Source organism: Oncorhynchus kisutch, linkage group LG15, assembly GCF_002021735.2.
Source record: "Oncorhynchus kisutch isolate 150728-3 linkage group LG15, Okis_V2, whole genome shotgun sequence".
Taxonomy (NCBI): domain Eukaryota; kingdom Metazoa; phylum Chordata; class Actinopteri; order Salmoniformes; family Salmonidae; genus Oncorhynchus; species Oncorhynchus kisutch.
The window spans coordinates 35,458,239-35,483,195 of record NC_034188.2 but is presented as its reverse complement, the minus strand read 5'-3'; the positions used below and the strand labels follow the sequence as shown (position 1 = coordinate 35,483,195).

Here is a 24,957-nt window from a genome sequence, read left to right as displayed (position 1 = left end):
GTGTGCTTTATGACAAAGAACAAAGTTGAAGATAATACTTTTTCTTCTGTAATATAGCCAAGATATTGTATGAAAAAGTCCAGTCAACTCTTGATGAATAAATAAACTGAAGTATGCATGCATCCAAAGCAATTACAAATAATATTCATGAATTTAGACTAAGGATATGCAATGCAACATTAAAGAATTCGATGTGCTCTTATCAAATCAAATTTATTTATATAGCCCTTCGTACATCAGCTGATATCTCAAAGTGCTGTACAGAAACCCAGCCTAAAACCCCAAACAGCAAGCAATGCAGGTGTAGAAGCACGGTGGCTAGGAAAAACTCCCTAGAAAGGCCAATACCTAGGAAGAAACCTAGAGAGGAACCAGGCTATGTGGGGTGGCCAGTCCTCTTCTGGCTGTGCCGGGTCGAGATTATAACAGAACATGGCCAAGATGTTCAAATGTTCATAAATGACCAGCATGGTCGAATAATAATAAGGCAGAACAGTTGAAACTGGAGCAGCAGCACAGTCAGGTGGAAGTTGAAACTGGAGCAGCAGCATGGCCAGGTGGACTGGGGACAGCAAGGAGTCATCATGTCAGGTAGTCCTGGGGCATGGTCCTAGGGCTCAGGTCAGTTGAAACTGGAACAGCAGCATGGCCAGGTGGACTGGGGACAGCAAGGAGTCATCATGTCAGGTAGTCCTGGGGCATGGTCCTAGGGCTCAGGTCCTCCGAGAGAGAGAAAGAAAGAGAAGGAGAGAATTAGAGAACGTACACTTAGATTCACACAGGACACCGAATAGGACAGGAGAAGTACTCCAGATATAACAAACTGACCCCAGCCCCCCGACACATAAACTATTGCAGCATAAATACTGGAGGCTGAGACAGGAGGGGTCAGGAGACACTGGCCCCATCCGAGGACACCCCCGGACAGGGCCAAACAGGAAGGATATAACCCCACCCACTTTGCCAAAGCACAGCCCCCACACCACTAGAGGGATATCTTCAACCACCAACTTACCATCCTGAGACAAGGCTGAGTATAGCCCACAAAGATCTCCGCCACGGCACAACCCAAGGGGGGGGCGCCAACCCAGACAGGATGACCACAACAGTGAATCAACCCACTCAGGTGACGCACCCCCTCCAGGTGAGAGAGCCCCAGCAAGCCAGTGACTCAGCCCCTGTAATAGGGTTAGAGGCAGAGAATCCCAGTGGAAAGAGGGGAACCGGCCAGGCAGAGACAGCAAGGGCGGTTCGTTGCTCCAGAGCCTTTCCGTTCACCTTCCCACTCCTGGGCCAGACTACACTCAATCATATGACCCACTGAAGAGATGAGTCTTCAGTAAAGACTTAAAGGTTGAGACCGAGTTTGCGTCTCTGACATGGGTAGGCAGACCGTTCCATAAAAATGGAGCTCTATAGGAGAAAGCCCTGCCTCCAGCTGTTTGCTTAGAAATTCTAGGGACAATTAGGAGGCCTGCGTCTTGTGACCGTAGCGTACGTGTAGGTATGTACGGCAGGACCAAATCAGAGAGATAGGTAGGAGCAAGCCCATGTAATGCTTTGTAGGTTAGCAGTAAAACCTTGAAATCAGCCCTTGCTTTTTATCAGAAGTAGTCAGAATGCACCTTGACATTGCAATTGAGATGGAAGCAAATTGCATATCGAAGTATTATCAGCTTGTATGAAGCCATGTTATGCGTGTTCTTAGAGGTCCTTACATTATCTCACCTTGTTTGTACCGTCAGTGGCTTTCACAAGTTGGTCCCACCATCTAAGAACTAACACAGTGTCTTTTACTATAGACAGCCACACACAAACAGGAAATGCTATGGTTTCCTGTGCAGGCAATGCAGCCGATATTGCTCATTCTTTTAACGTTTACACAGCCTTGTTGATGTATTAACCTGGCTTCTTTTTACTTCCTTGTACACAGGAAGAGTCTCCCGTACATTAAGGGACCCGATGCGCCAGGATCAAACGCCTGAATAGTATGTATGAACCACTCTAGATTTGAAGTTTGTGCCATGCCTGTATGGGTTATCACAGAAAGCCTTTGATGTAATGCAAATATGGTGCAAGGCTGGATGCAAAATTGTACATGGTGAAAGTGTCAACATGATGATATGAATGACGTTTTAAACATGAATTAACTACTGATTATTATCAAGGCTTTGTTTGGATGCATGGAATTGCACTTTCATGATGATAGTATATAGAAGATACTGTGGTGTTTCATGCATTTGGTTATTGACATATTCAAGTCAAGGTGGTTGTATACACGGGGATGTCCCAAGACTCTGCTTGTACACACAGGGTTGGCCAGAGTGACCCTTTCTCTGATTTCATTATTCATAATCTGATTCTGAAATCACCAACTTCCAAACAACTGATCCAGATATTTGTTATCAGGTGTGTAAATCATAGAATTAGAATACTGGAATGGACATTAACCTTATGGTGGGATAAAGCTCAGCCATTTTGGTGAGGGAGTTGGTAAACCATTGTTTGCCAGTGCTGTGATAAGATATTGTGTAAAATAATTCATTTTGAGGCCTCCCGAGTGGCGCAGTGGTCTACGGCACTGCATCGCAGTTGCTAGCTGTGCCACTAAAGATTCTGGTTTGAGTTCAGGCTCTGTCGCAGCCAGCCGCGACCGGGTGGCGCACAATTGGCCCAGCGTCGTCCAGGTTAGGAGAGGGTTTGGCCAGCAGGTGTACGGTGTTTCCTCTGACACATTGGTGTGGCTGGCTTCTGGGTTAAGCGGGCATTGTGTCAAGAAGCAGTGAGGCTTTGTCGTGTTTCAGAGGACACATGGCTCTCGACCTTCGCCTCTCCCGAGTCCGTTGTATAAAAGTGATAATGCCCTGAAGCCGGTGTTTCGTCTCGGGCCTAACAACACCCGTGCTAATACATCCTTCAAACACCGCCTTCTCGGGTATCATCAATTAAGTATTGACTGCATTGTTTGAATGGAATGTTGGCATATTGGCAGTTCATTTGAAAAAATGTATGGAATCGTTGCTCTAAAACTGGCTGGCTATGGGTTCCCAACATATTCAAATAATGATTGACATATTTTCAAAAAACATTATTTTGATCAATTTATTCCTGACACAAATTTAGAGTTGTTACCCAAGCCAGCTGGTCGTTCGTTCTATCGGTTTGGTTGCCAGAGATACGACTCGGTCGTTCAGTCTTTTTGCTCTGTATCTAAAGAGGCGACCCAGTCGTTTGTTCTAAATGTTCCATTGCCATACTGGCTGACAACATTCTTATCCCTAGCTTGCTAGCTAGCCAACTAATGCTAACTTACAGTCACGTCAAGTGCAGATAGAATAACAGCAAAGTATTTGCATTTGTTAAAGCTGTTTTCTGTGACATTTGGACAAATCCATAACATTTCACCTGGCATAGAAAATGTGCTCAGCCGTCAGGTCTCTGTTGTTCAGAGGAGCTAGCCAACAACACAGAACACAATCACTTCAAACTGAAGCTGGAAAGACTGCAAACCTTTTTTTTAAAATTACATTTATTTGTGTATATATCGATAAAAATGATACCAGCTGATTCAGGATTTCGACTGGCTAAGAAATGCTGCCTGTCTGTCTCATCCCGACTCCCGACATGTTCATTATTATAGGACAGCTGGAGATCGAATTTGAATATGGAAACAATGTTGCAAATGTCGGAGAGACAGACAGCAAAGTTTATACAAATCTCTGCTGTTGAAAACTAAATGTTAGTCTAAATGAAATGTGAGATAATGTCTAATGCTTTTTATAGTGGAGATCAAGTTTAGAAATTGCTTGGATGTGATGATGAAACAGTGGATTGCGCAGTCAGATGGAACAGAGTAAATGGGCCTTTTAATGTCATAGATTTAGCCGGTGGTAACATGTGGTATAGACACCGGCTGGAAAGCGGTTTTAACCAATCAGCACTCAGGATTAGACCCACCCGTTGTATAAACAGCCATACACTGGCCAAAATCAGTTGAGGACTTAGACAAGTTGTAAATGCAACAAGTAATGATATTGTATCATATATTAATAGCACAGCTTTCCAAGAAAACAGAAACATGTAGACATTTATGGTCTGGTTACATGTATTTTAGAAGCTATTTATAAAGAAAATGTGTATAAAACCCTTATAAATGGCCATTACACAATTTCTGCTGTATCACATGCCTTTTTATTTTCCTGCCATTCAATCCAATTAGACTGGTTTAGATTTCTTCCTGACCATTATGGCCGCCATTTTCACCCCATTCAGGGAACTTGAGTGTTTATGTCATAGCCCCTCTAGTAATTGAATAGGAACTCTATGGTGTGAATAAAGTTACACTATATATATAATAACTCTACCTACATGTATAACTAACCGGTGCACCTGCACATTGACTCTGTACCGGCACCCCCCTGTATATATTGTCATTTTTTACTGCTGCTCTTTAATGACTTGTTACTTTTATCTCTTATTCTTATCCATATTTTTTGGAAACTGCACTGTTGGTTAGGGGCTCGTAAGTATTTCACTGTAAGGTCTACACCTGTTGTATTCGGCACATGTGACTAATACAATTTGATTTGATTTATATACAAAAGTATGTGGACTCCCCTTCAAATGAGTGGATTCGGCTATTTCAGCCACACCTGTTGCTGACAGGTGTATAAAACCGAGCACACAGCCATAAAATCTCCATAGACGTTTGCAGCAGAATGGCCTTAATGAAGAGCTCATTGAATTTCAACACGGCACCATCATAGGATGCCACCTTTCCAACAAGTCAGTTCGTCAAATTTCTGCCCTGCTTGAGCTTCCCCGGTCAACTGTAAGTGCTGTTATTGTGAAGTGAAAACGTCTAGGAGCAGCAACGACTCAGCCACGAAGTGGTAGGCCTCACAAGCTCACAGAACTGGACCGCCGAGTGCTGAAGCGCGTAGCATTAAAAATTGTCTGTCCTCGGTTACAACACTCACTACCACTAATACTCCAAACTGCCTCTGTAAGCAACGTCAGCACAATAACTGTTCGTCGGGAGCTTCATGAAATGGGTTTCCATGGCCGAGCAGCCGCACACAAGCCTAAGATCACCATGCACAATGCCAAGTGTTGGCTGGAGGGGTGTAAAGCTTGCCGCCAATGGACTCTGGAACATTGGAAACGTGTGGAGTGATGAATCCTGCTTCACAATCTGGCAGTCCGACCGACTAATCTGGGTTTGGCAGATGACAGAAGAACGCTACCTGCCCGACTGCATAGTGTCAACTGTAAAGTTTGGTGGAGGAGGAACAATGGTCTGGGGCTGTTTTTCATGGTTTGTGCTAGGCCCCTTAGTTCCAGTGAAGAGAAATATTAACGCTACAGCATACAATGACATTCTAGACGATTCTGTGCTTACAACTTTGTGGCAACAATTTGGGGAAGGCCCTTTCCTATTTCAGCATGAAAATACACCTGTGCACAATGTGAAGTCCATACAGAAATGGTTTGTCAAGATTGGTGTGGAAGAACTTGGAAGAACCCCATTGAACACCTTTGGGATGAATTGGAATGCCGACTGCGAGCCAGGCCTAATCCCCCAACATCAGTGCCCGACCTCACTAATACTCTTGTGGTTGAATGGAAGCAAGTCCTTGCAGCAATGTTCCAGCATCTAGTGGAAAGGCTTCCCAGAAGAGTGGAGGCTGTTGTAGCAGCAAAGGGGGGACAAACTCTATAATAATGCCCACAATTTTGGAAGGAGATGTTCGACGAGCAGGTGTCCACATACTTTTAGTCATGTAGTGTACTTGTCACATCAGCTCTGTCGTAACAGATGGAGATGAACAGGATTCACATCTCTTGATGTGGTTCCACACCGCTTTTTAGATCTGCCTCTCACTTGAGTGGCTAGATTTAGGTCATACAGCCCATATCAAAAATAGTACTGTACATTTCATACACTCATGTTTGAGGTGTGTTACGTTCCCCGATAAGCAACCCAAAATGACAATGAGTTTTCTTTTAGGCCAGTTGCAGAAGTCCAGTCCATCTTAAACATGAGTCAGTTGCCTGTGACACTATTTTGTATGAGGTCATTTTCCATCCATGTACTTTATTGGTTTATTGCCCTATAACTGACAGGGAATTTCCCCCTCCTACATGTCACATATAGGAACCCTCCTCTCATCATTGAGACGTCGGCCTGCCGTTCACTCTCAATTCAGTATAGACATGCAAAAACTTAGTATGACACAGTACAACTACCCATAGTACGCAGTCCAATATTTTCATATTAAATTTAAACATACAGTAAGAGAGGGGGGGATGCTCAGTAGAGGTTCATTTAGATGCAATTGAGTCGGGCTGAGAGCCCCAGATCCTGACACCTCAGAATTTTTACCACGTGCCAATAATCAATTTATGCTGGTACAATTAAGTGGTCCCACGAGCCTCATACGCAGGAACCCACCTATGTCTTGGCGATAAGGATTCCAGATTCGGGTGAAAGGGCATCCGACTCGTGGTCACACTGTTCCGGACTCTAATTCACATAAGCAACGGTAAAACAAATACACAGAACAAAAATATAAAACGCAACATGCAACAATTTGTACGATTTGACTGAGTTACAGTTCATATGAGGATATCAGTCAATTGAAATAAATAAATTAGGCCCTAATCTATGGATTAGGAATCTACAGATTCTTTTACAAATGGGCCTCAGGATCTTGTCACGGTATTTTTGTGCACTCAAATTGTCATTGATAAAATGCAATTGTATTCGTTGTCTGTAGCTTATGCCTACCCATACCTTAACCCCACCGCTACCATGAGGCACTCTGTTCACAACGTTGACATCAGCAAACCGCTCGCCCACACGACGCCATACAAATGGTCTGCAGTTGTGAGGCCAGTTGGATGTACTGCCAAATTCTCTAAAACGTTGTTGGAGGTGGCTTATGTAGAGAAATGAACATTAAATACTCTGGCAACAGCTCTGGGGGACATTCCTTCAGTCAGCATGCCAATTGCACACTCCCTCAAAAATTTAGACAACTGTGGTATTGTGGCATTGTATGACAAAACTGCACATTTTAGAGTGGCCTTGTATTGTCCCCAACACAAGGTGCACCTGTGCGATGATCATGCTGTTTAATCAGCTTCTTGATATACCACACCTATCAGGTGGGTTAATTATCTTGGCAAAGAATAAATGCTCACTAACAGGGATGTAAACAAATGTGTGGACAACATTTGAGATAAATAAGCTTTTTGTGGGATCTTGCGTTCATATTTTTGTTTAGTGTATAAATAGTTTACTACATTAGTGCTAGCAATGTTTAACACCTAAAAAAACAGCAGGCCTATTCATTTGAAATACTTTTAAATGCAACTTTATTATCACGGTTTCGGAACAGTCCATGTGCAGAAATGAAAATATAATAAATACGTAATAAATACATAAATAAATAACTTAATTAGAGCTTTTTAGGAGCTTATTTCAAATGCATTCTAATTGAAACAGACATTGAGAACTCTGAAACACTGGCATTCAGGCACAGTATATGGAAATCACATAATGAAACAAAACATAATTAATAACATCCCTAGCACCTTCTTTCATTATGGAGGGCTTGCTATCTCCGGTTAAGGACATTCAGTGAGACATACATGACCAATGAAATTAACTGGTTTTCACACCAAATAATGGGCCTCTAATTGTTAGAGATGATAGATTATACACATTAGAGTATCAGTGCAATGACAAACTTCATCATGTATTTTGTCCCAATTACGTAATGTTCCATATATTACAACAGTCACTCTATTGCCAGCATTTATGGACTTATTTATGCTTTGCAGCATGAGCTTGAGTTAAATGTCTTAGGTTCTGAATGAAGTCCTTGAAAGACTTTTCCAACCGCTTGTCTTCACAGATGCATTCTGAAGTGTCCGTTGTGCTCTGAGGAGGTAATGTGGGATTGAGTGTGATGGCATGTGAAGTGGTAAACAACACTATATGAGCTGTATATGTTTAGTAACAACTAGGCTATTTAGTTATTTTAACTGGAAAGATGCAATACTTACGTTCTCCTTATCAATCGTCTTTTGTAGGTCCGTGGCAGTCATGCTGATGTGGTATTGCATACTTTCCAGATAGATCGCGTTATCGAGGCATTCTACTTTCACAGTGTCCAGTTCCTTAATGGAACAGGCCAATGCTGCAACAATGCAACTATCCTGCAACCGAGAGAGAGAGAACTGTTTGTCCTGGGGCTCTTTTGATTTTGTGACACAGAAAGCGAGGCTGTGGTTTAATTGTAGTGAATTGCATTGCCAAGAGAGGAGTGGGTTTTAGTTGTTCAAAGTGCTGTGTGAAGTGAGAGTTGAAACACTTTCAGCAGCCTTGCTGTGTTTCCTGTACTAGTGGTCTGCTATGTGAACTGTTGAAGCGGAAATAATGCCTTAACAACTCAGAAAAACAGCACTAGGGCAATAGGCTATATGTGAGTGACAAAAAGGTAAAGGGCTACTGTGTTGTCCATACGCAGATAACTGTTGTCAAACATATTTAGTGAGCCTTACCTCTACATCAGTTGGAGTATAGAAGACTGAATCTGGCTACAATAGGGAGAAAGATACATGTTAGTTGATCACGAAAACACAGAAAAATAAATTAAAGAAATTTGAACACCACTTAGCCATGAAGTGACTTACACATGTAATACTTTCTTCTAGATAATCGATGGAAATTGGGTTTCCTTGTAGACAACCGGCGAGAAAAAGCGTCAAAAAGGAAATCCTGTAAAGACAGTCCATGATAATCTGAAGGGTTTGTAGATAGTGTCCTGTAAGGTGTACACAAGGGGAGATCTGTAAATGTTTGTCATCTCAGATTGTTAGCGGTGTTTTATATACCCTGCTGCGTGGAAAATCAAAGGGTGGGCTGAATTAGTCTAGATATTACCAAATGCAAACAGCTGTATTTTTTCCTCTTGATGACTGTTGGGATTTTTCTTGCTACAAGATGGTAAAATCCCTTTGGTGACCTATAGTGGCAAAGCATTAGACTGTACACAGTATTTACAGTGGTATTTACATGTGGTGGATGAGGGCTGTTTGTTGAGCTGGTTGTGGCTTTACTAAGGGGTCGTATGGAGTTTGGTAATTGGTCAGTTCTACGCAACACCTGCAAAAGTTAAGATTTTAACTTCAAGGAGGTGGAGAGACCTCAAACTATCAAATGTTGCTTTGCCCAAAAAAACTCTGGTTAAGTAAAGATGTGCCAGTTGAAAAGGCATTAGAACAAAGAAACTACAACACAATGGTGCATACAGATAGCAAAATGTTTCTGCAAAGTTGCCACAGGATCAGCCGCTATTATTTTCTGCTATTATAATATGATCAGTACATTTTATTGCTGTCAATATGTTTTTAAAGGGGCAATCTGCATATATTTTTAGACTTGCAAATGAATGATATGTACCCATTGATTCTTGAGAATATCCCTCGTGAGCTTAGTTCAACTGTCTTGACCCATCAGAACCCAAAATACACTCCCCGCCATATGTATTTGGAAAGTGAAGTTAACACTTTCAATGTAGCTTTACACTTCCGCATTTTGGATTTGAGATCAAATGTTTCATTAGAGGCGACAGTACAGAATGTAATATTTTATTTGAGGATATTTTCATATCTGTTTTACCGTTAGAAAAATTTAAGCACTTTTAGGCCTCCCCATGTGAGGAAGCCATAAGTATTTGGACAAATTCACTTAAGTAATGTATGCAGCATTTAATCAGATCACAGCCATTACTATTAACATATACACTATTAACATGATCCATTTTACATTTTACATATTGCAATTATCATCTTCAGAATTCAGCGATTCAGACAACTTTTTGTGTACATTCTTACCACTATTCTGTGAATAATTTAACATATTTATATCTGCCACACCTGGCTCATGGGGTTATGTATTCTACATCACTATAAACATTTGAATATTTTGGGGGGGCATACTACAATTGTATTTCATGTACAGTGCATTCGGAAAGTATTCAGACCCCTTCATTTTTCCACATTGTTACATTACAGCCTTATTCTAAAATTGATTGTTCTTTTTTTTCTCATCAATCTACACACTATACCCCATAAAGACGAAGTGAAAACAGGTTTTTAGAAATGTTAACAAATTTATAAAAAATTTAAAACAGAAATACCTTATTTACATAAGTGTTCAGACCCTTTGATATGAGACTCGAAATGGACTCAGGTGCATTCTGTTTTCATTGATCATCCTTGAAATGATTCTACAACTTGAATGGAGTCCACCTGTGGTAAATTGAATTGATTGGACATGATTTGGAAAGGCACACACCTGTCTATATAAGATTTCAGCGTTGACAGGTCATGTCAGAGCAAAAACCAAGCCTTGAGGAATAAGGAATTGTCCGTAGAGCTCCGAGACAGGATTGTGTCGAGGCACAGATCTGGGGAAGGGTACCAAAAAGTTTCTGCAGCAGTGAAGGTCCCCAAGAACACAGTGGCCTCCATCATTCTTAAATGGAAAAGTTTCGAACCACCTAGACTCTTCCTAAAGCTGGCTGCCCGACCAAACTGAGCAATCAGGGGAGAAGGGCCTTGGTCAGGGAGGTGACCAAGAACCCGATGGTCACTCTGATAGAGCTCCAGAGTTTCTCTGTGGAGATGGGAGAACCTTCCAGAAGGACAACCATCAACCAATCAGGCCTTTATGGTGAAGTGGCCAGACGGACGCCACTCCTCAGTAAAAGGCACATGACAACCCACTTGGAGTTTACCAAAAGGCACCTAAAGGACTCTCAGACCATGAGAAATGAGTTCCATCTAATGAAACCAAGATGTAACTCTTTGGCCTGAATGCCAAGCGTCACGTCTGGAGGAAACCAGGTACCGCTCATCACCTGGAAAATATCATCCCTACGGTGAAGCATGGTGGTGGCAGCATCATGCTGTGGGGATGTTTTTCAGCGGCAGGGACTGGGAGACTAGTCAGGATCGAGGGAAAGATGAATGGAGGAAAGTACAGAGAGATCCTTGATGAAATCTTGCTCCAGAGAGCTCAGGACCTCAGACTGGGGCGAATGATTACCTTCCAACAGGACAACGACCCTAAGCACACAGCCAAGACAAAGCAGGAGTGGCTTTGGGACAAGTCTCTGAATGTCCTTAAATGGCCCAGCCAGAGCCTGGACTTGAACCCGATCGAACATCTCTGGAGAGACCTGAAAATAGCTGTTCAGCGACGCTTCCCATCCAACCTGACAGAACTTGAGAGGATCTGCAAAGAAGAATGGGAGAAACTCCCCAAATACAGGTGTAGCGTCATTCCCAAGAAGACTCTAGGCTGTAATTGCTGCCAAATGTGCTTCAACAAAGTAAAGGGTCTGAATACTTGTGTAAATGAATGTGATTTCCTTTATTTATTTATAATATTATTCTTTTTTACATTTGCAAATATTTCTAAAAACCTGTTTTTGCTTCGTCATAATGGGGTACTGTGTGTAGATTGATGAGGAAATAAAACAATTTAATCAATTTAATAATAAGGCTGTAATGTAACAACATTTTGAAAAAGTGAAGGGGTCTGAATACTTTCCGAATGCACTGTAGGTATGGTCATATGAAATTGTCCAATAAGACCCCATTGAACTGTTTGGCAGCCATATTGGAAAATGGCTTCTGTGAGGTTAATGCATGATTTCTTAAAAACAATCACTATGAGACATCATCGGCCCAAGTAAGCCCAACCGTGTGTGGTGGTGACAAAGTGTATAGTAATGGGCCTCAACATCAAGTTCTGACAGGACAACACTATGGGAGATCTTAGTGAATCAGCATAAGTTACTAGCGGGTGAGGTCATATCCAGCCAACCGCTCAGACGAGCTTCAGCTAGCCGTTTTTTACAGTTGTAGCTGGTGCTTTCAAAGTTGGTAACATTATATATAATTTGAAAGGTAATATCATTACCTTTCAGAACCACTTGTCAGACAAAGTTTAAAATGTATCAGGGTTTTCTTTTTGAAGCCATTTATATAGGTCATTCTGATATGTACCCTAGAGGTCAAAAGACAAAGTTCTGTTGACCTGAACATTCTTAAAGTGTATTTGAATCATAGCTATGAATCTAATCTTTCCAGTGATGTATGATTAAAGGGTATAAGTGAGCAATAACTTCTTGTATACTGACGATGTTTGTCTTAGGGGGAAATTAATGAAAGAAAGTGATAACACAGAAAGCTACCATTGCTGCACTGCTATTATACATTTTCCAACTCTAGGGACATAGACCTTAAAAACAATCACTATGAGACATCGTCGGCCCAAGTGAGCCCGACCGTAAGTAGACATTTACCTACTTAGTTCTATTATTGGCTACTGAAGGTGAGGACGTACCAATTCAGTCACTAAAGAATATAGCTATTTTCGGAGTGGGGAATTAAAATTAGAATGAGTAAAAACTGTTAGTGAACTGTCGGTTCGTAACGTGTGAAACAATTTTCTTACCGATTTCATGCACATTTGGATCGGTTTGGCCTCCCGCGGACCAATGTACTCTTATCTAAACATTTGAACCGGATACAGTTCAGCATCAGTGAATCATTACATCCCTGGCAATGTGCATTATGAGACAGGAAACTTCTAATTTTGAAAAACAACAATTGTTTTTAGGTTGACATTTGATTTGATAAAATATATGTATTTTCTGTGTTTCTATTGGCTAGTGCATTATTGGTGATCGGAACCCACACTTGTCACACTGCATGAGCCCTGTCCCAAAAATTCTGTCGTGCCAGACTTTACATTGAGGCGTCTTGGTGTTGTCTGGAGAACCGTAAGGGCATTTAATTGAATGGCGCTGCTCCCGTCGCAGCATATTTTTCACAACGTCCCATTACTTGTCCCCGACCTCGAGATTTTGGCACTATCCTGAAAAATGATCTGGGAAGAGAAAAACAAAATCGTTATATCGTGCTTCAGTGTATTCCCAAATCCTGAAAATGAAATCTTCCCTCTGATATTAATAAAGTACCTATCATCATCATCATCATCATCATCATCATCATCAACAAATGTCCTGGTCTTGGACAATTCGATATTCTTTGTATGTGGTCAAGATATGGATTAATATTGTTTCACTCTACATTTTAGAGTATTTAGATGACTTTTGAATCTGTGGTATCCTTTGGCATAGTAGTCTTATAGGGGAGAAATTGAACGGAAGACGTATAGCATAACTCATGATTTCTGAAGGGAATGAATGAAGTGCAGCATCTTCACACCTACAATAAACTTTGTGGAAAATGGGTTTCCCCTATCAAACCTTGTCAGTTGGGAAACCCATTTACAGATTCAGCGGTGACCTTTTCCTATTCATACCTGCCACTTATTGGTCAGTGTCATTATAGAATAGTCCCTGTGCATGTCCTTATTCCAACAGGTCACATGATGGCTAACCGGTTACATTTGATTGTTGATATTAAGGCACTTGGTATCAGGAAGGAAGAAGGTGGGGGAATTTTCTATCCATTATCATGAATGCATCACATCCTGAGCTTTTGTACCTGTTTCCATGAGAGCATGCATACTCCCCTGTAAAAACACTTACATTTTAGTTAGGTATTTATAATTTGATTGCCAAATTCCAGATTTATTTGGACTTGTGGTTACCATGTTCAGAATCACACTAATGCAGAATATGTCACTCCACAACTGTCTACTTTATGCAGCCACTTTAATCAAATAGAGAAGGAAAAAGTGTTCTGGTCAATGATTCAGTTTTTATCCCTCCCTACGAGCGTCTTTCGATTGGGTGCAGGAAAAACTACCCTCAACACAGCCTTTGTTCAGATATGTATGATTTAAATATATTTTTTGAAGAAATGTCTCTCTGGTCAGATTCAATGGTATTTCAAAACTTAAGGAGCTTCTACTCTCATGGTGGAACCTGATCCCTGTGTCTTTGCACTGAGTCATATTTGCCACACACCCACCACAATAAGCAAAACGTGTCGCCTGTCCACCCTCTGGAACTTCCTTGAATTATGTTTTCCATTCTCGACCTGACTGGAAACCTTGAAGCCCCTCTAGTCCCTAACCGATGATAATTTTTTTTGTTTTAATAGATTGTCTGAAATTGTCATCTACGGCAACTGAGTGATTTGCTTGCGCTATTTTTCTTTTTTTTACAGCCACAGTGGTTGAGTAGTGGTTGCAGACTGGCAGTATCTAATATGTCTTTGCACATATGAGTAGCCACCCTTATCAATCCATGAAAAACACAGTGGAATTGTCACTCACTTTCAAAGCATGCACAATACTCTTCAACGCTACATGATAGTGTCTTGAAAGTTGTTTTTCCTAAGGCTTGCAATGTTTCCAAACAGCGGCATTTTCTAAGATGGCAAAACACTTTTACCCTTGGCCTCCTGCTGGAGTCTACTACTATTACTGCTGGTCTTTGGATGTCTTGTTTCCACATTTATTAGATTCTAAAAGTGGATAGCAAATTGAGAGTTGATTCAGTCATTAATTGAAATCCACAGGCCATTATTATGAGTCAATTGTGAATTATATTTGCTTTGATACTGAGCTGAAAGGCAATTTTGAACGTATGTCCAATATCTTATACACAGACGCAGGCAAAAACAAATTGTTAGTGTCACAGGGGAATAATTCCACCAGTGAAAAGAACAATAAAGCCTACTGACTGTTTTTTGGAAAAGTGGAAAATGTTCCGTTGTGAAGATTAAAGGTAATTTTCAGAGAAATGCCCTTGCAGTGTTTGAGTGGGAGGTGAAGTATCATCGAGATGTGGTTTCATTCAGCATGTCTCGATAAGTAGAAATGCATTTCACACTTTCCATGGATTTGCCTTTAATTGGACCAGGGGTTCTCAAACCTTTTGGGGCTGGGAACTCCTTTTGTGATGGCACATTCACTCAAATAATCAGAACACAACTTGAGTCAGATAAAAAAATAGAGTACAAGGAGTCAATGTTTCCTCTGGAAACAATTGTAGCAGTGGGGGGAACCGGACATGTAGAATTTTTATTTAGAAGGGCTGATTTACTGCTCCAAATTGAATGAAAAAAAAATTATGCTGATTCCATTTAAAACTATTTCCACTTCCAGTAATGAGCCCAATAACATATTGTTAAATGATTTTAACACATTGCACCATGCATGGTCCATATTATCAGGTATGCTTTTAGCAATAAGCCTTATCACCTGTAGCCCAACTGATGCACCATTGAGGCTATAAATAAATAGGCAACCCATGCTTCATCTGCATTTAACCTATTATGTGATATTTGAACTATTTTAGCATCCTATTGATGAATTTTGTCCCCCCCAAAACGTGCATAAACACAGTGAATATAATGTAGGCCTACCTGTTGGGGTAACTTGGGGTAAACCACCACCTGGGATCACACGCCCCCTGCCAGTACACGCCCCCTGCCACAAGCCCCCTGACAGTACTTTTTAGTCATTTAGCAGATGCTCTTATCCCGAGCAATTTACAGTTAGTTAGTGCGTTCATCTTAAGATAGCAAGGTGGGACAACCACCTATCACAGTCATAGTAACTACATTTTTCCTCAATGTAGCTATCAGAAAAGTCTGACCTAGTAAAGGGGGCGAGGGGGGTAGTCATGTGCGAGTGTTTAGTTAATGAAAGGCATCATTTTGTGGGGTGGTGTGTGTACCGTGGGATTATTTAAGATACACTTTGAAGAGGTAGGGTTTCAGATGTTTTCAGAAGATGGGCAGGGACTCTGCTGTCCTAGCTTCAGGGGGAATCTGGTTCCACCATTGGATTGCCAGGACGGAGAAGAGCTTGGACTGTGTTGAGCGGGAGTTGCCCTCCCATAAGGGTGGGAGGGCCAATAGTGCAGAGGTGGCAGAACGGAGTACTCGGGTTGGGGTGTAGGGTTTGTGCATAGTCTGAAGGTAGTGAAGGGCAGTTCCTCTAGCTGATCCGTAGGTAAGTACCATGGTCTTGTAATGGAACCGCTTCATGTCCCCACCCCCAATCTCCCCTATGCACTCAGAGTGGTCATGTGCTTAATCATGCCATTGCCACTGGTAAATGTGGATGGTCAATCATCTTCAAAGTGCACCGTGGCAGAAATATTTTTTCATGTTACATATTTTTTGGGGTGTAGCTGCAGTCCTTTTGCTGTGGCGTTGTGTCACATGTAAATGACTGCAGTGGAAACACTGCAAGGAGTTTTACTGACTTTGGCAGTGCATGTTGCTGGACTAACTAATTCTCGGGCTCTGGGAAGGAACATTTTAAAGTCAGCCTCTTGGCTTCGGAGAAAAAATAATAATTTTTCAATCTAATTATCTGCAATTCTACACAATTTGTCATGTGGCAGAGATTTGTTTTTGTTGCAGATTTGAAGGTAATATCCTGCAATTCTACACATTTTACCATGATGCAGAGAACTTTGCAGTTTTCAAGCTTAAATTACAGTGTATCTACACTGACCAAAAATGTTTCATGAGCTGAAATAGAAAATCCCTGAAATGTTCCATATACACAAAGTGTATTTATCTCAAATGTTGTGCATATACAGTACCAGTCAAAAATGTGGACACACCTACTCATGGATGTAAACAAATAAAAACAAAGGCAAACAAATACAGGAATGTAAACAAATACAGTACTCGTCAAAAGTTCATTTGGACTATTTTCTACATTGTATAATAATAGGTTAGACATGAAAACTATGAAATAACACATATGGAATCATATTGTAACCAAAAAAGTGTTAAACAAATCTAAATATATTTGAGATTCTTCAAAGTAGATTCTTGATGACAGCTTTGTACACTCTTGGCATTCCTTCAACCAGCTTCACGAGGTAGTCACCTTTCACTTAACAGGTGTGCCTTGTTAAAACTTGCTTGGGCGAAGAAACACGAGCAATGGACGTTAGACCAGTGGAAATCTGACCTTTGGTCTGATGAGTTCAAATTTGATATTTTTGGTTCCAACCGCCATGTCTTTTTGAGACGCAGAGAAGGTGAACGGATGATCTCTGCTTGTGTAATTCCCACCGTGAAGCATTGAGGAGGAGATGTGATGGTTTGGGGCTGCTTAGCTGGCGACACTGTCTGATTTATTTAGAATTCAAGGCACACTTAACCAGTAAGGCTATCACAGAATTCTGCAGCGATACGCTATCCCATCTGGTTTGCGCGTAGTGGGACTATCATTTGTTTTTCAACAGGACAATGACCCAACACACCTCCAGGCTGTGTAAGGGCTATTTGACCAAGAAGGAGAGTGATGGAGTGCTGCATCAGATGACCTGGCCTCCACAATCACCCAACCTCAACCCAATTGAGATGGTTTGGAATGAGTTGGACCGCAGAGTGAAGGAAAATCAGCCAACAAGTGCTCAGCATATGTGGGAACTCCTTCAAGATGGTTGGAAACGCATTCCAGGTGAAGCTGGTAGAGAGAATGCCAAGAGTGTGCAAAGCTGTCATCAAGGCAAGCTGTTATTTCATAGTTTTGATGTCTTTGCTATTATTCTACAATGTAGAAAATAGTCTAAATAAACGTCTGACTTGTACTGTATTTGTATACAACCCTGTTAGTCATCCAGACCGAAATCATTGATGAAGGATTTAAATAATATTTTTTTGAGCAACCTATAGTATCTGGTTCAGAGAAGGACATTCTGTGTATGTGAGCATAACTTCTGTCACTAACATGGCTTTTCAGGAGAATGAGATCTGCTGATAATTTAATTGGAATTCCAACTCTTGATACATGTCCTAAACAAAACCCACCTTTAAGTCAGAAACTCAGTTCCCTTAACCAAGGTATTAGACAACATTGTACCATGAAACTTTTTCAAACCGTTAATCAGGATAAAATGCTCTGGCACCCTCGTTCCAAGCCTAGAGGAATATTGGGAGGTCATCTGAATATTAGTAGCAGTATTTCTAAGAGTAAACAGGTAGAACATTTTTTGAACGACTCTCACCTAGATTTTTTGAAGAAATCTTCCCCTATTTCTGCCTTTAATGTCCCTGGATATTCCATGTTCAGGAGGGACAGGGGAGAGGGCAGAGGGAGTGGATTGCTTATGTACATGAAAGATAACTTTAAATGCAATCGTATAATATGGAAACATGCCAATGACATTGAATGTATGGGGCTGAATGTCTTCCTATCCCCTCATATGTCTCGCACTATTATTGGATTATATCGACCACCAACATCTGATATCTCGTTTTATGACCATCTAAATGACATGCTTAAAGAATATGATCATAAGAAGGAGATCCATCTTCATGGGCGATTTCAATATAAACTGGGAAAACAAAACTTGCAGGAAAAAAACTCAGAGATCACAAATTATTTCAACCTGACTCAAATAATACAAGGTCCAACCAGAGTAACACAGTCATCCCAGACTCAAATTGATCTGGTGTTTACTAACAGACCTGATCGAATAATTAGTTCCAGTAACTTACTAACTGGCATATCTGACCACAATGTTACATTGGTGGTTAGAAAGCCCACTAAAAAGAGATTTAAGAACCAGATTAATGTGCAGCAGTACGATATAAAAACCGAAAAGTGAGCAGAGTATCTACGATGCAGCTATGAGTCAAATTGACTGGTCTGATCAATTTAAGCAATGGATGCCCAGAGTCTGGATACAGAACATTTCTGTCAGCTATTGACAAAGTGGATACCTCTTTTACTAGGAAATTTCAACGTAAACCAAGACAGAAAACCTCTCTACCATGGCTCAATGAGGACCTCTGAAGGCTGATGAGAGAACGGGATTTTTCCTTGAAAAAAGCACTGAAGTCTGGTAAAAATTATGACAGACGTATATTTGCATCACTGAGAAATAAGGTGGTTAGGAATATAAAACAAGCAAAAGCAGAGTTCTTTCTTAGTGATCAATGAAGAAAAAGGTATAGGGAAAGTGATTTGGGAAAATCTCAACAAGCTAACAGGGAGAGGAGGTGAAAAGTATCAAATATGGGTTCTTACCCAATGCTTGAAGTTTGCTGCAATGATACCTGTTTTAAGGTCTGGTGACCCAACACTGCTGGAAATTTACTGACCTATAAGCATTCATCCAGTGCAATCAAGTCTGAAGTTTACATACACTTTGGTTGGAGTCATTAAAACTCACTCAACACAATTCTTGTTAACAAACTATAGTTTTGGCAAGTCAGTTAGGACATCTACTTTGTGTATGACAAGTCATTTTTCCAACAATTTTTTACAGACAGATTATTTCACTTATAATTCACTGTATCACAATTCCAGTGGGACAGATGTTTACATACACTAAGTTGACTCTGCCTTTAAACAGCTTGGAAAATTCCAGAAAATGATGTCATGGCTTTAGAAGCTTCTGATAGGCTAATTGACATCATTTGAGTCAATTGGAGGTGTACCTATGGATTTATTTCAAGGCCTACCTTCAAAATCAGTGCATCTTTGCTTGACATCATGGGAAAATCAAAAGAAATCAGCCAAGACCTCAGAAAAAATATTGTAGACATCCACAAGTCCGGTTCATCCTTGGGAGCAATTTCCAAACAGGTGAAGGTACCAAGTTCATCTGTACAAACAATAGTACGCAAGAATGAACATCATGGGACCACACAGCCATCATACCGCTCAGGAAGGAGACTCGTTCTGTCTCCTAAAGATGAACGTACTTTGGTGTGAAAAGTGCAAATCAATCCCAGAACAACAGCAAAGGATCTTGACCTCGACATAACCTGAAAGGCTGCTCAGCAAGGAAGAAGCCACTGCTCCAAAACCGCCATAAAAGAAGCCAGACTACGGTTTGGAACTGCACATGGGAACAAAGATTGTACTTTTTGGAGAAATGTCCTCTGGTCATAATGACCATCGTTATGTTTGGAGGAAAAAGGGAGAGGCTTGCAAACCAAAGAACACCATCCCAACCGTGAAGCACGGGGTGGCAGAATCATTTTGTGGGGGTGCTAGATGGCACCCCCATCTAGCACCCCCACAAAGGTACCACGTTCATCTGTACAAACTATAGTACTTGCGTACTATAGTTTGCACAGATGAACGTGGTACCTCAGGCATTTGGAAATTGCTCCCAAGGATGAACCAGACTTGCGAAGGTCTACAATTTTTTTTCTGAGGTCTTGGCTGATTTCTTTTGATTTTCCCATGATGTCAAGGAAAGATGCACTGAGTTTGAAGGTAGGCCTTGAAATACATCCACAGGTACACCTCCAATTGACTCAAATGATGTCAATTAGCCTGTCAGAAGCTTCTAAAGCCATGACATCATTTTCTGGAATTTTCTAAGCTGTTTAAAGGCACAGTCAATTTAGTGTATTTAAACTGCTGACCCACTGGAATTGTGATGCAGTGAAATAATCTGTCTCCAAACAATTGTTGGAAAAATTACTTGAAGCGGCAAACTTTGTGGAAATTAATATTTGTGTCATTCTCAAAACTTTTGGCAACGACTGTAGATAATAACAGACAGTTGCAGCAGTGTAAAAGAGAGGAGGGGGGGCAATGCAAATAGTCTGGGACACCAATTGATCAGATGTTCAGGATGCTTATGGCTTGTGGGTAGAAGCCTCTTGGACCTAGATTTGGCGCTCCGGTACCGCTTTCCATGCGGTAGCAGAGAGAACAGTCTATGACTAGGGTGGCTGGAGTCTTTGACAATTTTTAGGACCTTCCTCTGACACAGCCTGGTATGGTGGTCTTGGATGGTAGGAAGCTTTGCCCCAGTGATGTACTGGACCATGTTAGTTTGTTGGTTATGTGGAACTTGTAGCTCTCAACCTTCCCCATCAATGAGAATGAGGGCTTGCTCGGTCCTCCTTTTCCTGTAGTCCACAGTCATCTCCTTTGTCTTGATCCTGTTGAGGGAGAAGTTGTTGTCCTGGTACCACACTGCCAGGTCTCTGACCTCGTCCCTATAGGCTTTCTCGTCGTTGTCGGGTGATCAGGCCTACCCCTGTTGTGTCATCGGCAAACTTAATGATGGGGTTGGAGTCATGCATGGCCGTGCAGTCATGAGTGAACAGGGAGTACAGGAGGGGACTGAGCACTGTCACGAACCGGCTCAAAGCCCGTAACAAAAGGGAGCCAACGTGGAGATAAGGAGTAACAAAACATATATTTATTAAATCAGTAACTAAGTACAATATACAATGGTGTGTGTAATCAGTAATCAGTAGTGTAAGTGAGTGTTTTGCATGCATGAATGTGATAATGCAGGGTGTTGAAAGATGCCAAAGCAAACAATCAAAAAACCACCAAGAAACACAACAAAATCTAGAAAGGTGTCTGCATGGAGAGAGTCTCTTCCATGAATGGGGAAGTGGTGTATTTATCCTGGGACACACCGGGCCCAGGTGTTTCCCATTTAGCTGACGACCCTCCCAACTCCGCCCACCAGCATCCTAATAAGGAAACAAGAACAAAGAGAGAATACGGCAGACAGAGTGGGAGGGTTGTCACAGCACGCACCCCTGAGGGGCCCCGTGTTGAGGATCAGCGTGGCAGATGTTGTTACCTACCTTTACCACCTGGGGGGCGGCCCGTCAAGAAGTCCAGGATCCAGTTGCAGAGTGAGGTGTTTAGTCCCAGGGTCCTTAGCTTAGTCATGAGCTTTGAGGGCACTATGGTGTTGAATTCTGAGCTGTCGTCAATGAATAGCATTCTCACGTAGATGTTCCTTTTGTTCAGGTCGGAAAGGGCAGTGTGAAGTGCAATAGAGATTGCATCATTCGTGGATCTGTTAGGGCAGTATGCAAATTGGAGTGGGTCTAGGGTTTCGGGGATAGTGGTGTTGATGTGAGCCATGACCAGCCTTTCAAAGCACTTCATGGCTACAGAAGTGAGTCCTATGGGTCGGTAGTCATTTAGGCAGGTTACCTCAGTGTTCTTGGGCACGGGGACTATGGTGATCTGCTCGAAACATGTTGGTATTACAGACTCAGACAGGGAGAGGTTGAAAATGTCAGTGAAGACCCTTGCCAGTTGGTCAGCGCATTCTCGAAGTACACATCCCGATGCTCTCATGCATGTTTTAGTGTTACTTGCCTCGAAGCAAGCATAGAAGTAATTTAACTTGTGTTACTGGGCAGCTCTCGCCTGTGCTTCCCTTCGTAGTCTGTAATAGTTTGCAAGCCCTGCCACATCCGACTAGCATCGGAGCCGGTGTAATACGATTCGATCTTAGTCCTGTATTGAAGCTTTGCTTGTTTGATGTTTCGTCGGAGGGCATAGCAGGATTTCTTATAATCTTCCGGGTTAGAGTCCCGCTCCTTGAAAGCGGCATCGCTACCCATTAGTTCAGTCCGAATGTTGCCTGTAATCCATGGCTTCTGGTTGGGGTATGTACGTACAGTCACTGTGGGGACGACGTCATCGATGCACTTATTGATAAAGCCAGTGACTGATGTGGTGTACTCCACAATACCATCGGAAGAATCTCGGAACATATTCTAGTCTGTGCTAGCAAAACAGTCCTTTAGCTTAGCATCTGCTTCAGCTGACCACTTTTTTTATTGATCAACGTTCATGACAGCGTGCTCCAGTTCTTGCCAATATCCAGCAACTTCGCACAGCCATTGAAGAGGAGTGGGACATCATTCCACAGGCCACAATCAACAGCCTGATCTGAACTATGCGAAGGGATGTGTCGCGCAGCATGAGACAGATGGTGGTCACGATCCACGCAGCTACTTTTTTTAAAGGTATCTGTGACCAACAAAAACAGCTGATGAATGCTGCCGTGGTGGTTCTCTTATAAACTTTTTTTAGTGAATACCTTTAATTATCTGATTATTTTATCATTTTTTCATTTATTTTATATCTAGTATTTTATACCCAGTTTTTATTATTTATTTTGGATCCAGCGACACGGATAGCCACAGTGCTGGGGCAGCTAGATTTATCCATGGATCATTTTAGTAGCCTTTTAGTAGCCTATTGGCTAGCAAGCAAAATGGCTGAATTGAGTAAAGGGTGTTCTCCTGCTTCTACACAAAGCAGTGAAAACTCCTTTGACTCTATCGCCGACCATAAGGCCATTAAATGTATTTTATGTGAGATGTTCAGTCATCCCAGTGAAGGACTTTTCTGAAAACACCTGTGTCAAATGCCACAAACTAAATGCTGCCAAGAAGAGGATCATTACTTTACTTGAGATAATTAAACATCTGGATGAGCGTCTAATTTTGAATAAGGACGACTGTAATGGAACTTTTATGGACCTTAAGCATTTCCCCACTTTACGGCCTTCTGAATCTAGCCAAAACTCAGATGCTTTCAGCTCTACCCCTGGCAGGGGTGAATGGGGTGGGATTGGATCCAGGAGGAAGAAGAGACGCGCGCATGCCAGTGTTCCGTTTCTTTCTTGCAATGCTGTGATATTAAACTCTCAAATCGTTTTGAGCCTCTGTCCCCGCTGTTTTCCTCAGGGCGTACGGACACTGGGTATGCAGATGCAGTTGCTTCTACACTGACAAGCCACTGTCCCTGCTGTTTTCTTCAGGGCGTACGGACACTGGGTACGTAGATGCAGTTGCTTCTACACTGACGACCACCTACACTACGGGCTACATTTTGACCTCTCTTGTTTTAGGGTGCGAGGTGGCTTGGGACTCCCCCCTGGCAATCAGGATCTACGCAGCCTTCTCCCCAGCCGATTTCTGCGGCTCTTGTCACTGATCGGAGAGATAAGGTAGCGGGGGAATCCGACCGGCGCTCATCATTGGAAGCTCAATGGTAAGGAACATCTCCTTGCCAGAGATTAGCACGCTATGCTATCCGGGTGCAAAAGTTAAGGATATCACTACGCCATATCCTGAAGCCATAAACCAAAATCCACAGACGGCTACTGTTATAGTACATGTGGGATTTAATGACACTAAGTTGGCCAGCTCTGAACCACTTAAACGCTACTTAATAGAACTAATTGCAAAACTGAAATAACTAAACGAGCGCCCCATTATATCAGGCCCCTTAACCACGATGAGACGTGGATACGGTAGATCCAGTAGGTTGCTACCACTTCAGGTCTGGCTAAAGAGTTATCGTAACTCTGTCAATGTGGTCTTTATTGACAACTTTTACACTTTTTGGAAAGAGAAAATATTCTACAAATAATTCACTCACACCATCTCGGAGCTTATACATTGGCAAGGCCATTTTAAGGCTGCTCTGAGAGACTAGCTGGGATATCACTCGCATTCTACCCAGGTTATCCCAACTATCATCACACATCAAACTATTTCTGATGTTAAATACTCTAGTCAAGTCAAGGAAATCTTCATTATCACTGTCTTAATTTCATTAGGATTGAAACAGCCACCAAATACAGTACATGCCGCCTCTGGCCCATCGGGGAACGCTTTGATAACCAAATTTGGATTCCTATGAAATCTCCTGACTGACTTAATGATCAAGTTTATAATGACCTGGTTAGGGTAAATATGGACACCCCTGTTGTTTTTAAGTCTCGCAAAGGGCGTGGTTTGTTACATGTAAAGGTGCGAAGTATGATGTCAAAGATGGACTTTATCAATACCTGGATGGATGGATGAATGACACAAACTCTTGTTTTATCAGAGACTTGGTTAAAAGATTCGATCATGGATAAGGACATTGACATAGCTAATTAGAACATTTTTTTAGATGTGATAGGCAGAGAAAATATGGAGGGGTGCTGATGTATGTGAAATCCATTTTTGTAGCATCATGTGCTCTTAATGTCACTATACCACAGAAATGTGAAATCCTGGTTTTAGACGTGACCATGAGCCAAAACGTGCATGTATTTGTTGCTGGAGTGTATAGGCCTCCTGCTGCTTTAGTTGATGCAATTAGTACCATAGCTGAGAATTTAGAAACATTTCTGTCATCTG

General features: G+C 41.7%; 1 long non-coding RNA gene across 1 annotated transcript; it reads left to right on the top strand.

Annotated features, from left to right (window-relative positions):
- The first annotated feature begins 1,613 nt into the window (after nt 1-1,613).
- LOC116353599 (uncharacterized) lies at nt 1,614-23,813 on the top strand. Its single transcript, XR_004203045.1, has 3 exons — nt 1,614-1,988; nt 23,512-23,601; nt 23,676-23,813. It is a non-coding gene; the product is annotated as an uncharacterized LOC116353599 (long non-coding RNA).
- Nucleotides 23,814-24,957: the final 1,144 nt, after the last annotated feature.